The sequence below is a fragment of the Pleurodeles waltl genome, chromosome 2_2, assembly GCF_031143425.1.
Source record: "Pleurodeles waltl isolate 20211129_DDA chromosome 2_2, aPleWal1.hap1.20221129, whole genome shotgun sequence".
NCBI lineage: Eukaryota > Metazoa > Chordata > Amphibia > Caudata > Salamandridae > Pleurodeles > Pleurodeles waltl.
The window spans coordinates 256,502,574-256,520,369 of NC_090439.1; the positions used below are offsets into that span (position 1 = coordinate 256,502,574).

Genomic DNA, 17,796 nt, shown 5'->3' on the forward strand with positions numbered 1-17,796 from the left:
GTGTAGTCCAACATCATCTATTCATGTGAAGGTCAATGATGCACTCAGCAGGAGATGCAACAGATCATCAAAAATACTGCTGAGTACATGGGGGCCCTTCTCATACATTTGTATGCCCATATTACACAGCTTTTCACAGCTGCCATTCTGAGTGCTGGAAAGTGATACCTGGGGAATTATCTTCTGACTCAGCTGATGAAACTTTGGGATCCTAACAATGTTTTGGTATGGTGACTTACCTATGAGTAGCCCATTGTCATATATACCATCCTTTCCTGCCTGTTGCATGGCTCAGGGCTCATTTGTAGCTGCTCATTACTTAGTTACACTATCCATGCATCACAACACTTGGAGATGGTTGTGCATGATAAATGATACATCTGTCCTGCATTTGCTTCCTTATTGTACAATTGAATTGCAGCCCCAACGTGGGGCATAAACTGTTCATAAATATCGCATACGACATGATCACACCCATTGCATGCAGCACTCAAACTGAACAGCAACTGTCATGCACATGCTAACAAAATGAGGTTGCATGGCAATGGAAGACTTACCAACTGTTCCACCAATCTCTATTCCCAAATGGTCGAGCAGATCCTGCTCCATCAACACCAGATCTGCTTAGTGGTGCTAAATTTGGTGGTCATTCCTTCCTGTTTCAAAAATCCAGGTAGGTGGTGGAGCACCTTGCCCCACCAGTGCCGCCTTGCCTCCATGGGGTAGTCTTGGATCACCTTGCCACCAAGTTGCAGCATCATGAGGAGGTTGTGTGCCACATGCCACATGAACCTCCCCAGCTCATCAGCAGACATCTGGCTGATCCTCTCTTTCCCAGACATTCCCAATGGTGAATGGAATTCACGCAAATAATAAAGAAATTAAACCTAACCCCTACACCTACTTCAAGTACCCAAACTACCCCAACTACTAAACTACCCCAGACAAACTCTTGACAATACAGAGAAAATAACAGTACACTCACTAGACAAAATACAAGTTTTAAGACAACAATTATACAAAATAACAAAGGGCACAGCACAATGTACACAGCAAACACTCCACAAATCCACCAGCGCCAAAAACACACAACCTCACAAAGTCACAGAGAAACAGACTATAAAGTGAAAGAGAAACTACACTCACTGTGGCATGTTTGCAAGCAGTATGTCCGGGTACATCACTTCCTGGGCATCTGCGTCACGTTTTTCAGTCATGCATAGTTGTTGTTTTTTTACTCATGATGGTTTTGCGTCGTATTTTCACAAGATTTGCATGAAAAAGGCCTCTGGACATGCGATAGATGCACATGGGCTATGCGTCAATTAGCTTAGGGTTATTGTACGGCAAATGAGTATCTATGAACATTTTTCACGCATGACGACATTGCATGGATTTTTGCATTGTGCCCCTTGAGTGAAACCTGAGTGACTTCACGTGTTACATGGGGTGTGCAACTATAGTGGATATGTGTTATGGCAAATTGTGGGTGTATGTCCAGTTCTGTCAATACCGTGACAATGGTATGTTGGACCTATGGGTTCATTTTTGAGTCTGCTGCATACGATTACTCAATACTTCATGCACATGTTCATGTGTAGCTACACTGTGTCCAAAGACATGTTGGCAGATTTGTGATAAGTGTGTATACATGCGCACATAAACTAATTTTGGTGTGGACTACATTGTTCTGTCTAAGCTGCAGATGGACACATACCTACAACACCAAACTTGTTTGGTGGCCTATGTCCAACACATGGCAATGCATGTGACAACCATGTACATTTCTACACACAGTACTCAGTGGACTTGGACTGCATTAACATCACGTCAACCCAGCCAATTTGCCTGTGTATGTGTGTTCACTCTGTGCTGTGTTGTTGAATTTCCCTTCATTTTGCTCAGCTTTAAGTGTGCCATTTGTACCCCCATGCATCATAGTTGCAGGAGATGTCATGTACACAGGTGTTGTGCAAGATTGGTATCTGTCGTATATGTGTGTCTGGACATATGTTTTGTGCTTTCTGTCACATATGACAACAGTGGTGTGTTCTTGGGATGTGAAACATCACATTACTATCTACCAGCATGGACACATGTTGCCATTTGACGAATGCATGTATTGTCAGATCAGTGCCACCCATGTGTCTGTATGTCAGAACACATGTGTATCTCATTTCTGTCAGTCACTGATCTAGTGACACCTATGCCCTACGTTTTAGTTATGTTACCTTTTGCTCTCAACCCATACACATTTCCACAGCTGAGCCAATATAGTGGTCCATGTGATGACATATGTGGCATATGTGTGCATGCCATCAACTAGGCACCTATATTTGTCCACATCAGGTTAATAATCACTGTCACAAACAATGGCATATCACTATGTCACAGTGTTGCAGTCTGGCATAGCTGCCAGCCTACTCATCATTACAACAGTGTGAGTTCCTATAGCAACACAAATCCATGGTTGCATGTGAAGAGGTAAGTCAGTGGTGGCCCAGTTTAATCACTCCCCTGTTCACATGCATCAGACACCTGACAATGTGATATGTTCATGTAGCTAAAGCAGTGGTGTGTGGATTCATTGAGCAGGGACCTAGCCTCTTCATGTTTGCACACCCCCCAGCAGACAGACACATGCACAATTGTGTTCATAGTGTCCTGGATCTCACATATACCACTGCCATACTTGATGTCAGCTTTCCCCTCTCACACACACCACTCTGGTCTTGGATATTTTGTACATGCGACATGTTTTGATGTCTTTAGCATTTCCCTTGGACAACTTTTGGCCTTCTATCTCTGTTGTGACTTGAACATTGGAAAGGTGCCAGGATACAGATGGTGTTATCTGTCTCAGCATCCTGTCCTGGTGGCATGCGATGGGCAAATACCATAGTATGCAAGTGGGCACCATGACTGGGTGATATACTGACCTGGCCACCCACTCTGTACATATGTGAAATGTTGATGTCATTGTGTAGACATTGATGTGTTATACAGTCAGTGTTAGTCTATGTGTGCTCCTTCTCCATGTTTTCCTGCACTACTGGTGAGGCATGTATTGTCACTTACATTGCTCCCATTCTTTAGTCTGTCCGCACGTTGTGCACATTTCATACCGCAACTTTGTCTATACATACATGGACAAGATGCAACATGTGCCTTGTGTTCATGGAAGATGTTTACATCTCCTTCTCCTGCCAACTGCACACCAGTTGCATGAAAAAGGCCTGTGGATGTGCGATAGACACACAGGAGCTATGTATCAATTAGCTTAGCGGTATTGTACAGCAAATGAGTATGTATGAAAAATGTTCACGCATGACGACATTGCAGGGATTTTTGCATTGTGACCCTTGAGTGAACCCTGAGTGACTTTGCATGTTACATGGGGTGTGCAACTATGGTGTATATGTGTTAGGGCAAATTGTGGGTGTATATCCAGTACTGTCATTACTGTCACCCAGCAGACAGACACATGCACAATTGTGGTCATACAGTCATGGATCTCACATTTACCACTGCTGTACTTGATGGCAGCTTTCCCCTCTCACGTACACCACTCTGGTCTTGGACATTTTGTACATGTGACGTGTTTTGATGTCCTTAGCATTTCTCTTGGACACCTTTTTAGCCTTGTATCTCTGTTGTGACTTCTACATTAGAAATGTGCCAGGGTACAGATGTTTTTATCTGTCACAGCATCCTGTCCTGGTGGAATGAGACAGGCAAATACCATAGTATGCAAGTGGGCAACATGACTGGGTGGTATACTGACCTGCCCACCCTCTCTGTACATATGTGAAATGTTGACGTCATTGTGTAGACATTGATGTGTAGACACCAATGTGTTATACAGTCACTGTTGGTCTATGTGTGATCCTTCTCCATGTATTCCTGCACTACTGGTGAGGCATGTATTTCCACCTACATTGCTCCCATTATGTAGTCTGTCTGCACTTTTTGCACATCTCATACCGCAACATTGTCTTTACATGCATGGACAAGATGCAACATGTGACTTGTGTTCATGGAAGATGTTTACATCTCCTTCTCCTGCAAACTTGATAGGTACAGCTCCATAGTCTGTATTTGTGAGTTGTCATGTGTTCCACACATGCAACATCACTTCTGTCACACCACTTCTCTTCTCTCCATTTGACATCCCATGTTGTATTTGCAAGTATGTGTGGGTGTCAGAGAGCAGCCCATCCAGTATGTCCATTGTACATGTGTTTGCATTTCTTCCAGGATGGCACAGCCTAGGTAACTCTTACCATGACTGACTGATATTGAGGTGTCACATCATCTCAGTGCTGAAGAGTTAATTAGCCAATTGCAACATATATTGGTAGGTCTAATCCCACTCTGTTTAGCATTGTGTCTCAGACATATTTCAACAATGCTGGACAGAGTAGCACAAACCACACCTGATTGCGATGTTGGAGGACACAACATGTATGGGACTAATTGTCAATATTGCCATCATGCACTTGTCCTGTCATATGGATGACAATGGGTGGCGTGTATTGTTTTGTGGTATGTGATGTAGTAGTACACAGCATAGTAGATATACATGCTGAGACATCAAGCATTGTTGATCCTTTCAAAACCGTTGCTACCTAGTACATACACCCATACATCAGTCTGCATATTTTTGCCTAGATTTGGGCTAGCCATTTGTCAGGACAGGAGATTTGTGTGTCAAGTGTGCACCTTATGTACATCGTGATTATTTGCTACTCTGCCTACATTCAACCCAGTTGAATTTGTGGTGGTGCATTGTCCCACAATATCCATGGATGGTGACAATGGGTCATGTGTTTAGATTGTGATTCTGCACTCATAGCTGCCTATGTAGTCATGTAGTTATGTAGTCAAGGCAACCCATTATGCACTCCACAGCCAATGTATGTGTGCCATACGTGAGGTACTGCCCACCATGTGCCCAGGTTGTGCACATTGGCAGTGCTGGGACACATTCCAATGCATGTAATGTGCAGGCTCAGCATGGGACATTGGTTACAATCCCTGGGCTTTAACTGAGGCACCACACTTCACAATGATGTACCACCATTGTCACACATGTACCATGCATGCAATTCTACGGTCACCATGAGTTGTGACAGTGTACTGTTCCTACATAACTTGTTATCCATTTGTTGACAGCCCCTACCTCATGTGTGCCCCCCTTGCATTCATCCTTTTATGCATGGTGTTATTGTGGTGGAAGGGCTAGGTATTAGCATGTTTCCCACTTGACGGGACAATATATGTGGTGGTGCACAGACCTAGACCTTCAGGATTCACATGTCTGAAAATTGCGTGTCACTGATATTTGAAATGGTGTCAGTAGACCCATTCATGTCACAAACGTTGTTGCTACCATCCTAGCCACCTTTGCGTTACCTACCTGCTCACTGTGGTTAGAGGCACATTCCAATGGAGTATACAGTGAAGAATGAGTAGACCAAGGAGATTAAGGTAAATATTGATTTATGCGTTGTATTTATAAGGTGATGTTTAAAGTATTGTGGTGATGTGTAGTAGTTCTTCACAATGTGGAGTCTTCTACAAACTCTAGCAGCAGTGTTAATTTGTTCCCCCTCCACATCTGCTCCATCGTCATCCTTGTCCTCCCTGGGAATATCATCCTGTTCATCCCAGGGGATATTTGTCTGGACATAAATGTTGTGCAGGATTGTACATGTCAAGATGATCTTCAAACAAGTGGTGGAGCATATAAGAGGATTCCTCCTGTCAGGACCAGACACTTGAACCTGGATTTCAGGAGGCCAAATGTCCTCTTAACCACATTGTGGGTTTTCCTGTGTCCCTCATTGTAGGCATGCTGTTCCACCACTGTGGGATCGGAAAAAGAGGTCATCACTCATGGGTGAATGCTATACCCTTGGTCTGCTGCAAAAGATAGAAAGGAGATGCTTTGGTAAGTGTTGGTAGTGGTTTGGAATGTCTGTGGCAGTTGTACTTTTTAGTTGGAGTTGTGACACAAACTTGCTTGTGGTGTACTGTATGTTCTTGTTCTTGTTCAATGGATTCTTTGGACTGTGTTGATGGACATGACAAACTTGGGTAGTGGCTCAAAGGCCTGGGAAGATTTTATGTTGTTCCCAGAAGTGATGGCCATGATTTGGGCTCATGTGTTTTGTAGTCCATATTTAGAGCAGTGTACTATTCTTACATGGCACATTCCTCTAGCAGCACAATGGTGTCAGATGTTGATACAGCATTTTTGCCCTACAAAGCAAGATTGTGCTGTCCATTTTTACATGCTGCATTCTGCATGCAGTGTGACGCTTAGGGCCATATTGTTGAGGCCCTAGCGCCACCAGAGCGTCACTTTTATTGAAGCTTGGGGTCACTATGCCCTGCCCCGTGCTTGATGCCACCTTGTGACTACGACCCCTTCACACACAGACCTTTGCATGGAAGGGGCGCGCAATGGGTGTTGCAGTGGGTGTGCCACAGCAACACCCATAGCATTTTATTGCTGCCTCAGATTTGCGAGTTTTTGTAAACCTGAGGCTGTACCAATAACTAACCCCACCACAGGGTACGTGTTAGAAAGGTGCAATGAGAAAGAATACTTTTATTCCTCCTCGTGTTTTTGCAATTTTGATGTGTGCTGCATACTGGTGCACGCATAGAAGGAGCAAAATGCCAGACATGGTAGTTTATGTGCAGGAAGGTATCCCTTCCCACACATAAACAATAGCAGCCCTCAATGCAGACATTCTTGCATGATGGTGCAAGGATGCTTAGGTTGGTGCTGGTAGCTGGGGACAACACAGAGGTGTGCTGTATGCAATTAAATTAGGCACATTCCTGCATTGTGTAAATGAGGGTCTGTGGCAAGGCCTATTTTGGCACATCGTTGCACTCAGTCATTTTTCTTTATTTATGAGCCCTGGTGACCCTTTGTGGCAGATGATGGATATGCCAACCATGAAGTGTACTGAAGTGTGTGTCCCACATTGGTAGGATGAAGTAATTTGTTGCAGAAGCTTCTCCTGCCTTCTATTACAAGATTTCTGATAGACATTTTCAACCCATGCACAGTATAGGTTTTGGGAGGGGCCACAGCTATTTTTCAAATGGGTCCCTTAGTACGGTGCATAAAAGGTCAGGTATCTCCACCATATACCTACCACATCCGACTATGTCATTCAGGAATGTTAGTGTCTTTTCACTGACACAAGACCATGGTGGACCATTTCTGGTAGTTGGAACAGACATGGGCCCTCATTATGACATTGGCGGCAAATGCTGCATACCGCCATGGCGAAGGCCACCACCAAACCTCTGCCATGGCTACCAACCGTCCATGCCATATGACAGTGGCTGGAATTCTGCCAGAAGGCTGTCGGAATTCCGGCGACAGTCATGGCGGCGGACGGCGGTAAGGTGGCGCTGCTGCCAGCAGCAGCACCACGCCAGAAAAACACTGCCTACCGTATCATGTACCATGATACAGCCTGGCGGTGTTTTTGCTGGCGGACGTTGCTGCTGGCAGCAGGGTCACGTACCATCTCCTGCCAGAGGACCCCCTGCAAGCAGGTAACCCCCTGCAAGCAGGTAAGTCGGGTTCTCTGACAGGAGAGTGGGGCGGGGGTGTTGTGTGCATGTGTGGGGGCGTGTGACTGTGTTTGAATGCGTGCATGTGTGTGTAATGCATGTGTGCATGAGTGGGTGTGTGTTTACGTTCATGTTGTGTCATGTGAGTGCGTGTGTGCCTGGATTTATGTTCGTGAGTATTGCTGTGAGTGTGTATGAATGCGTGCATGCATGGGTGGATGTGTGTATGCGTGTGTGCATGGGTGTGTATGTATGTGCGTGTATGTGTGTATATATTGGTGGAGGGGGAGGGGGAGGGTGGGGGAGGACACTGGGGAGGGGGAAGAAGGTGTAGGAGACCCCTATCAGTGCCAGGAAGGAATTTCCTGGCACTGATAGTGCCTACTGCCACAGTTTCCGTGGCAGTATAGAAACCACGGAAACCATGGCGATGGGCAGGGTCAAAATGCCATGGGCTGCCTAGTGAAGGCCACTGCGCTGGCAACTGTAGACCAAACAACCAATGTCGTAATAGTGGAGGTATGTACCGCCAGCCTGTTGGCGGTAATACCTCCACTATTACACCGACCGCCGGGGTCATAATGACCCCCATGGTGTTCTTAGTGGGCACTACGGGTGTATGTGAGGTGGCACTGGAGCAGGCGCTGCCCCATTTCTCATAATTCAACCACATGATGGCAAATATTTTTTTATATGTATATGTGGGACACAATGCAGCAGACAGGCGTATGTGAACACTACAGGTATGTTAGGTATACGTAGCTGATGTATAATTGGTTATGGCACCACTTGGGTGGCATTAAATTTAGATTCTGCCCAAAGCTTGCACACCATGGTTTACGTGGGACTGTGCCTATGTGTGACTTCACCAACATGACCATAGACTATGCCATTGACATGGCTGTGTGCTTCTTTGTTTGGTGTAATGTGTGTGATATGTATTTATTTGTCAACCTGTGGACACTTGTAGTGGTTTGTGAGTAGCTTCTGCATGCAAAGGAGACTTGGCTCCACCTGTCCACATATGGTTTGCCAGTCAGGGTGTTGCTGTGTTGTGTATATTTGGGTGTATGTGTTTGTGACATACAGTGTATGCGGTGTAGTGTGGCATGTGGCTTATGTGTGGTTTCCTGTACATCTCTGTGAACCTACCCATGTGTATTTCTTGTTGTGTTTGTCTTGTTTGTCCTTGATGATTGTTGTGTTGTGTGGTGTGACTGGTATGGTGACTTACATATGAGTAGTCCATTGTCATATTCGCTATCCTGGAACCGCTGGTTGATGGTGCAATGGCGAAAGATGTATGTGTCATGGACGCTGCCGAGATATTTTGCCAGGCTGTTTGTGAAGAGCCCACGGTGGTCCACGATGGCCTGCACATTGATTGAATGTGTGTCCTTGCGGTTACTATGGACGTGTTCCATTGCTGCAGGTGGCACCAGTTGGACATGGGTACAGTCCATTGCACCCAGCACATGTGGAAACCCAGCTATCTGAAGAAATCTTGCTTGGTCTTGTGCTGCAGCTGCTGGGTTTTTGGGAAGCAGATGTGTTGTGGTGTGAGGTGTAGGATTGCGCCCAGGACCTTTAGTAGACAGACGGAGAAGAATGACTGGGAGATACCAGCCACTAGAGCAACCATTGTCTGGAATGCTCCTTACACCAACATGTGGAGGATAGCTAGTAGTTTTGTAATGGGTGGAATGTTATGGGGACATTGTAGCCTTGCCGTGATGTGTGGCGCTATCAGGTGCAGCAGGCATACGATGGACTCCCAGTTGAGTATGTGCATTCAGAACACATCTTGTTCCCTCATTCCTAGGATGGTGATTTGCTGTCATAAAATTCTCTCCCACCTTCTGCGCTGCCTCTGTGGTTGTTGTGGTGGGGTTTGAGGTTGCTGCAGTGTTTGTGGTTGAATCTGCTGTCTTCACGGATGTCTGCGGCATGTGCCAAGCTGGTGCAGTAGCACCTCTATGTTGTCCTGGCAGTTTCCAAGGATCCTTCTGAGTTTTTCTATGAGTGGTGGTGTTACTTTTTGGTGCTAATCGGACTTAGGGCAATTTTCTGAGTCTGCTTCCTTCCATAGCTTCATTTTTGCGTCAGGGGATAAATATGGTGCTGGGGGTAGCATTGTGTTTAGGACGGGAACGCCTACCTTACATCTCATTGTTGTGTCATACATCCTAAACATGGCGCTAAGTCCAATATTTTTCAAGCTAGAAAGGCCTTGATTTCAAAATATAAATATGGAGTAAGCTATGCGCCATTTTAGCATCAGAATCTTTGAAGCTAAAACAGCGCAACCAAGTATAAATCTGAACCTTAGTTTGACAGATATTGATGATTCCTGAGAGCACAAGGAGTATCTGGTATTACTAATATGTGAAATTAGCTGGTCAAATTTGACTTGTGAATCAGATCAAATGAGTAGTTGTCAGAACTAAAAGCAGCAATTGAAATATTTGTGAAGCTTCAGAAGTGTTTGTGTTCCTTACCTGTAGTAAGCAGACAAGTTGCTGTGTTTTGATTTTTCTTTGGAGCTCACAATATTTTACATTGGTTTTTGTGTAAATCGAGCTTTGGAAGACAAGCTTTAAGACTTTGTCGGCCACTGTGCATGTGACTATGACGTCACTAGGACAGCACTGAGATAGGTCAGTTGGTGAAAAAGAGCCATGAACGGACTGATAGACAACTGTGAAGGGTTGTTGGTTGAGAGAGGCAAGCTAAAAGGATTTTGGGATTGAATTACTTCCTGTTTGGAATTTAAATTGTTATTTGAGCCCGATTAAGGGAAAAATGAATATTTTCAAAGCGTTAAAGAGTGTGCTTAAGAGAGATGCTTTCATTCTAGTTAGAGTAGGAATAATTGCCCCACCAGAAGGTACACCTACATACATCGTAATTGAAGAGAACGATACTGCAGCATGTATTTGGTTAAAACAGTGGTGCAAAATTACAGAAAGAGAAGGGAGCTCAACATTTCATGCTTATGGAACTTTTAACATGAGAATTTTAGAACATTGAGGGGAGTGTCGTACAAATTAAAATCTCCTCCTAGACCAGCACAATTTGAAGCTTTAGGCATTTAGGAGTTAGCGTTCAGACAACAAGGGAAATTTACATTTGAGAGGAGTATGAGAATAGTTGAGAAGACATTATTAGAGGCAAGGTGGGACAATGAGCAAAAATGTTGAAGAACTGAAACATTACCGGGTATCAAAATGTTTCCTGAAATTACAAAAAAAAAAGAGAGCAGTGTCGGCAAAAAACAAAGACTAAGGACTTTTCTGAAGAAGATGAATCGAAGTCAGATGAGGCTAGGAAATGGTTGACTCATGATGATGACTCAGTTACTGAGAAGTCGTCCTCAACCACATGCAGCACAAGAGGCAAGTCCAGGTACTAGTACTGGTACAAGTGCTGCAGTACTAGTTATAGTAGTAACACAAAGTCAAGTACAGGTCACAACTAATGTTCCTGCTATTTCTGTAACTCAGACACCTATGATTCAGACTGTAGGACAGCATGTATTAAATCCTACAATTCCTGTTGTAAGTTCTGCACTGAGCATGACAGTACCAGTGGTACACCCATCACAGATGTCACAGATGTACCAGAAACCAATGATGGTTCAGATGGAATCTACACCTGATTCAATGGCTCAAGTGCAAGTTCAGACAATGCCGAGGTATATGCCTGCAACAATATCACAGCCAAGTTCTGGAGTAATTTACTTAAGAAATCAGAATGTTCAATCAAGTCCAGAAGCATTAACATTACTTGCTACTATTGGTCCTGTTGTCGCATTGTTTGCGCAGGGAAATAATGAGAGTAATGTACAGAATATTTTTAATTCAAATACAGAAATGGAGAGACTCAATGTTACCGCAGGAGACATGTCTCCAATGAATCAGACTTTTCAGAATGAAAGTTTATATTAAGGAATCAATTCATAATATTCAAACATGGGAGCATTAGATAAATGGGAAGGCAGATGGGTAAAGAAAAGATCTCAGAAGAAAAAGGAGTCTGCGAATTGAAATGCTGATGTGCAGCAGACTAATAATCCAGTAAAGATATCACCAAAGAAAGAAATTCCTGGAGTAAATTTTGTATATTTCCTTGGGAGTAGGAGTAATATTTTGTCATTTACGAATCACTATCCACGATTGAGAGAAAACCAGTAGAATGGTACCAGCAGGCAGGTAGGTTTGTGAAGCTCGCAAAATGCCTGTAGGAAGATTTGAATACTTTGTTAGAAATATTGGTCCCAGCTGATTTATGGATAAAAGTGCCTCCATGAGATCCAGTTACACGTGCACCATCTCCTGATGTGATCAAATACTATTACAAAGTGATTGAATATTTGAAAATGAGAATTTCTCCTAAAAGTATTGATTGGCAGAGAATCAATAGGAAAGAACAGGAAGCAAAAGAGTCAATACATGTGTACCATGAGAGATTGCTGCAAGCATTTAAACATTATAGTGCTACAGAAATGATTGAGCCCAAAGACATGGTTCATTTGTGTTTAGATTTGTTGAAGGATTGATACTTGAAATTAGCCATATACTTAAGAGTCATTTGATTTGCTGGCAAGCAAAACCAGTTGATGTCATATTACAGTTTGATAAATACTGTAGTGATGAGATTGAAACGAAACAGAAGAAATTGAAGGAGAAGGCAATGATGATGCAGATTAAAGCGGCACAATCAGAAATGCAGTACATTATTCCACAAGAGGGAAACCTGCAGGTAATTCAAAATCAGGGACAGGCAAGAGGAAGAGGTCGTGGTGGAAATGGAAATGGAAACTGTGGCATTGATTTGGATTCTATTGTCAATCCAGGTGATATACCAACAATGAAAAGGATGTTACTTTGTCACACTTGCGGGGGCTTCGGACATTGGAAATGGGAGTGTCCAATGATGGTCCAGGAAGGTGTTGTTACGCAGATGAAAGAAAACAATCTTTTTCCAAATTTGAGAGGACCAAGAATAAGGGGTCCTAATTTAAATGTCCAAAATAATAGAAATCAAATGCAGATTCCTCAGCAAATGCAAAGTTCCCAACAGATACAAGTGTTATGTTTTCAGGTGCCACAGTCACAGAAAATGCAGCCTCAAATGCCAATGATACCAAAACACCAAATGCAGATACCTCAAGCTTCAATGGCACATCAGCAGATGATGCTTCCTCAGCAGAACACAGGTCAAAAGTTATATCAAAGTAATCACATGTGAAACAATTCATACTTCATAGTGAGGATGAATTAAATTAATCGAATTTTGAAGTCATGAGTGAGAGTTTGTGGGAAGAAGAATGTGTGTTAGCAGATTCATTAGAAGTGTATCAAAAGGGTATTTATTTAAATAAAAAAGTAATGGATCCTGATATTTAATTCCTAGTTGATACAGGAGCTACACGCTCTACAGTAAGAACTGCAGATGTTCCTAACATGTCACTTTCTAGGAAAACAGTGCAGATTGTAGGAGTTGCAAATCAGTTCCTGACAAACCTGATTGCTAAACTGATTCCTGTTTAAATTGGCAATTTTGAAGGTTTGCACAAATTTGTAGTCTGTGACTCAAGTACAGTTTCCTGTACAAAACAAAATGTTTGATTACCTGTACAAATTAGGGAATTGCCATTCAGACGGATGGTAATGATGATGATGGCTCATCTATGCCAATTAAAAATGATTCATTTGATGAAGAATTTCCACTGATTAGTTTCTATCCTGCATTTACAGTACAATACCTGCCAACTGACTTACAAGGTGCAGATACATCAAAAGTTTGGGATCTTTCTGGAAGAGACATTTGTCAAAGGAGTTGAGGCAGTTAAAGTCACAGTCAAACCTAATGCAGTTTTACCACAATATCATATGGCACTAGATGTAATTGAAGGAGTAATTCCTGTAATTGCAGATTTTGTGAAGCAGTGAGTTCTGAAAGAAGTGCTGAGTAGCCCATGTAATTCTCGTATTATGGGTTTGTGAAAACCAAGTGGGAAATTTAGAATTGTACAAGATTTGAGAAAACATTAATGACATAGTGGTCAAACGTTGTCTAGTAGTTTCAAATCTAACAGTGATTTTGTTTCAGATCCCATGTGATGCAGAATGGGTCACAGTGGTGGACCTATCACAAGCATTTTTCCCAGTGCCTCTGCATGGGGATAGCCAGTTTCTTTTCTGTTTTAAATTCTGCAACCGTGTGTATTGTTGGTGAAGAATCCCACAAGGCTTTTCAGAGTCACTCTCCATATTTAATCAGGTGTTGAAAAAGAATCTGGAATCATTGGAAATGCCTTTCCAATCAGCATTAGTTCAGTACATTGATGATAATTTGGTTGCTTCAAAGACAGAGGAAGCATGCAGGCAAGATGCTTTTGCCTTATTTAATCATTTGGATAATAACGGACATAAAGGCCCTCATTACAACCCTGGCGGTCGGTGTTAAAGCGGCAATAACACCGCCAACAGGCCAGCGGTAAAAAAAATGGGATCACGACCAAGCCAGAAACCGGTAACATAGACAGCCACTTTAACACTCCAACCGCCTAGCCGGTAGCAACAAACACCGCGGCTGTCACCACCAACACACAGGAGGAGAACAATGTACCGCCTACCCTATTATGAGAGGCCAATCCACTAGATTTTTTGGGGCGGTACCAACAACATCAAAACCATGGCGGAAACAGTACATTGAAGGGGAACCACTCACCTTTCAACACTCCACGAAGAACCAGGACGTCATGGAGCCTGAATTGCAGATCCTCCCCTTCCCATGTTGGTGTATCTTCTCATACACCAGGAAGTCGAAAGAAGGCGGCGACGGTGATGACGGTGAGTACTGCACCTAGCACACAGGGGAAAGGGAAGGGAAAAGAGAGTGACACACACACTCAACATGCAACACCCCCACCCTCTACCCTCACCCACAACAACATACACACTAACACATCCAACACTACTGATACACCCCGTAACCCCCTGGAAGAACGCAAGGACAAAAGGAAATTAGTCTAACCAGTGTTATATTGAAACATTCAGATATAGCAATATAATTTTAAATAATCAGTAAATACAACATTTTATATTATATACACAAGGCCTTACACTGTCCTTTGTAAATGTCCATGGACCAGTGGTCCCAAAAAGCATAGGCAAAACACACACATGACACCTGCCTCAAAATGGAGAGAACACTGCAGGGGCATCAGGTTGAAAAAACACAAGCACCTCAGGGGGAAGGGGAGGAGGGAACCTCAGCCAGAAGATGGTATGACACCACTGCTCCTCGAGGGGGCTCCATGCCCACTGCCTGGTCCTGGGGAGTGCAAAGCCACAGTCTCTCAAGTGGGTGGGTTGTCCACTGCTTGGTCCTGGGGAGTGCAAAGCCACAGTCTCTCAGGTGTCTCTAGTGGGTGCTTTGCCCACTGCTTTGTCCTGGGGAGTGCAAACCCACAGTCTCTCAAGTGTCTCAAGTGGGTGCTTTGCCCACTCCTTGGTCCTGGGGAGTGCAAAACCACAGTCTCTCAAGTGTTTCTAGTGGGTTGTGTTGCCCACTGCTTGGTCATGGGGAGTGCAAAGCCACAGTCTCTCAAGTGTCCCTAGTGGGTGCTTTGCCCACTGCTTGGTCCTGGGGAGTGCAAAGCCACTGTCTCTCAAGTGTCTCAAGAGGGGGCTTTGCCCACTGCTTGGTCTTGGGGAGTGCAAAGCCACAATCACTCAAGTGTCTCTAGTGGGTGCTTTGCCCACTACTTGGTCCTGGGGAGTGCAAAGCCACAGTCTCTCAAGTGGGTGGGTTGCCCACTGCTTGGTCCTGGGGAGTGCAAAGCCACAGTCTCTCAAGTGGGTGGCGTCTTCCACTGGTTCTGGGGGGGGGGGCATTGTGCCCAGAGTGCTTCATCCTGCCAAGGATAGGGGTAGTGGATGCATCTCTCTACTGGTTCTGGAGGGGGCATTGTGCCTAGAGTGCTTCATCCTGCCAAGGATAGGGGGAGTGGATGCATCTCTCCACTGGTTCTGGAGGGGGCATTGTGCCCAGAGTGCTTCATCCTGCCAAGGATAGGGGGAGTGGAGGTGTCTTCCACTGGTTCTGGAGGGGGCATTGTGCCCAGAGTGCTTCATCCTGCCAAGGATAGGGGGAGTTGAGGCGTCTTCCACTGGTTCTGGAGGGGCCTTTGTGGCCAGAGATGCTGCACCTGGGATATGGCAGTTAACATCCACTCACCTGGGTGTCTGAGCCACAAGATGTACATGGAACAGGTAGCATGATACTCCATGGAGGCAGAGCCACACTCCATCCTGCGCCAACTTAGGCTGCAAAGTGCTGGTAGTGCCAGTGCTGCTGGTGGTGCCTCAAGTGGTGTGTCCAGGGTCCAGGATGTCACCTGCAGACTCGGACGGCTGCCCACTGGGGATGCTGCTGACATCCGATATAGTGGCACCGGCTTGGCACGTAGCGGTCCAGATGGTGGTGCAGGTGGCGGTGGCTGCAGCGCTGGCTGCGGCAGTCGCTACGTCGGTCGCTGAGGCAGAGATGCTGCCGGTGCTGCCTGTGGTGCAGGTGTCGGTAGTGGTGGAGGGAGACACCAGACCCTCTCCGGCAGACTCGGATGGCTGATCCTTGGGGAGGATGCTGCAGACTGACGTTGTTGCAGCGGCGGTGCAGGTGGCGGTGCAGGCGGCAGTGCGGGTGGCAGTGCAGGTGGCGGTCCTTGTGGTGGTAGTGACTGTGGTACAGCTAGCTGCCAGCTCTGAGGAAATGGTGGTCACCAGCCCCTCACCAGGAGGCATCGTGCCCTGAGCTAACTTGCCCTTTGTCTTGTATCCCTTCCCCACCTTGGCAGTCGCTGCTGGGCCCTTGGCACTGTCCTCTCTGTGTTTTGATGAGGCCTTGCTGGGTGGGTGGTGCGACTTTCCCCTGCTGGATGCCGGACCCTTCTTGACCTTGGCAGGTGCCGGAATTGCATGGTCCTTCACATCAGTAGGCAGCACACTGGCAGCTCTGAAGGGTGCCCCCTTCGATCCACCCGGACTTGCAGAGATCACAGCGGATGCAGATTTGGTGGCTGAGGTGCTGGGCTGGGATCTAGACGTCCCGGCCCTAGGGGAAAGACGGGGGGAGGTGTAGGGAAGAGGTTAATGTTAGCTAGGAAAGATTTTTTAGACTCACTGGGACGGGAAGATGGAGGGGTTGTGGGAGTGGAGGTAGAGGTAGCAGTTATAGGAGGTGTACGTCTGCTGAGTTTGGGTGAAGGTGCATGGGCTTGAAGCTGTTGTGAGGTGGACGGCTGTTGAGAGGGTGTGTGCCTTCGTTTGTGTATTTTGGGAAGAGGGCTCACAGACACACTGGGAGAGGACACAGGGGACATGTGAATGGTAGTGGGTGTTGTGATTGCTCATGAGCGGTGTGTTGTGATGGGCGTGCTGGTGATGGAGGCAGTGGCTGATGAGGTAATGCATGCAGGTGTGATTGGAGACGAGACTGGGAGGGAGGTGGAGGACGTGGAGGAGGGGGACACAGTGGAGGAAGTGGATGTTGGTATGTGTGCATGGGTATGGTGCTTCTGTGAGTGCCTGTGTGATGATGTGTGGTGCTTATCTTTTCCTGAGCCACTTTTGTGTGTTAATGTGTTTGCCTGCTGGTCTGAAGGTGTGCTTGGGATAGGCTGAGGTAGGTAGAGGAGATTGGGTCTGGGTAGTGGAAGTTGGAGGGGGGAGGCTGGACATGGGCAATGGCTGCCATCAGTGCTGAGGCCAGAGCCTGAAATGCTCTCTGTTGGGCTGCCACGCCAGAATGAATGCCCTCCAGGTATGCATTTGTTTGTTGCAAATGCCTCTCAACACCCTGGATCGCACTCAGAATGGTTGACTGCCCATCAGTGAGGGATCTCAGGAGGTCAGTAGCCTCCTCACTGAGGGCAGCAGGGCTGACTGGGGCAGGGCCTGAGGTGCCTGGGACGAAGGAGATGCCCATCCTCCTGGGTGAGCGGGCACAGGAAACACACTGAGGGGGGCTGCTGGGAGGGCGGTGCTGGTAGGGGGGTGGCGGCTGTACCTGTTGTTGGGGTGGGCACAGAGGTGTCCGCCACCACCAGGGAGCACCATCAGAGGAGGAGTCGCTGTCATTGGTATCCCTTCCTGTCCCCGTCATGGAGCTCCCCTCGCCCTCCGT

At 45.8% G+C, this 17,796-nt stretch overlaps 1 protein-coding gene across 1 annotated transcript in view; it reads left to right on the forward strand.

Annotated features, from left to right (window-relative positions):
• Positions 1-17,796, forward strand: part of ADCY2 (adenylate cyclase 2) — a 4,811,883-nt gene that overhangs the window by 2,693,138 nt on the left and 2,100,949 nt on the right. The gene's annotated exons all lie outside the window — the stretch shown is intronic.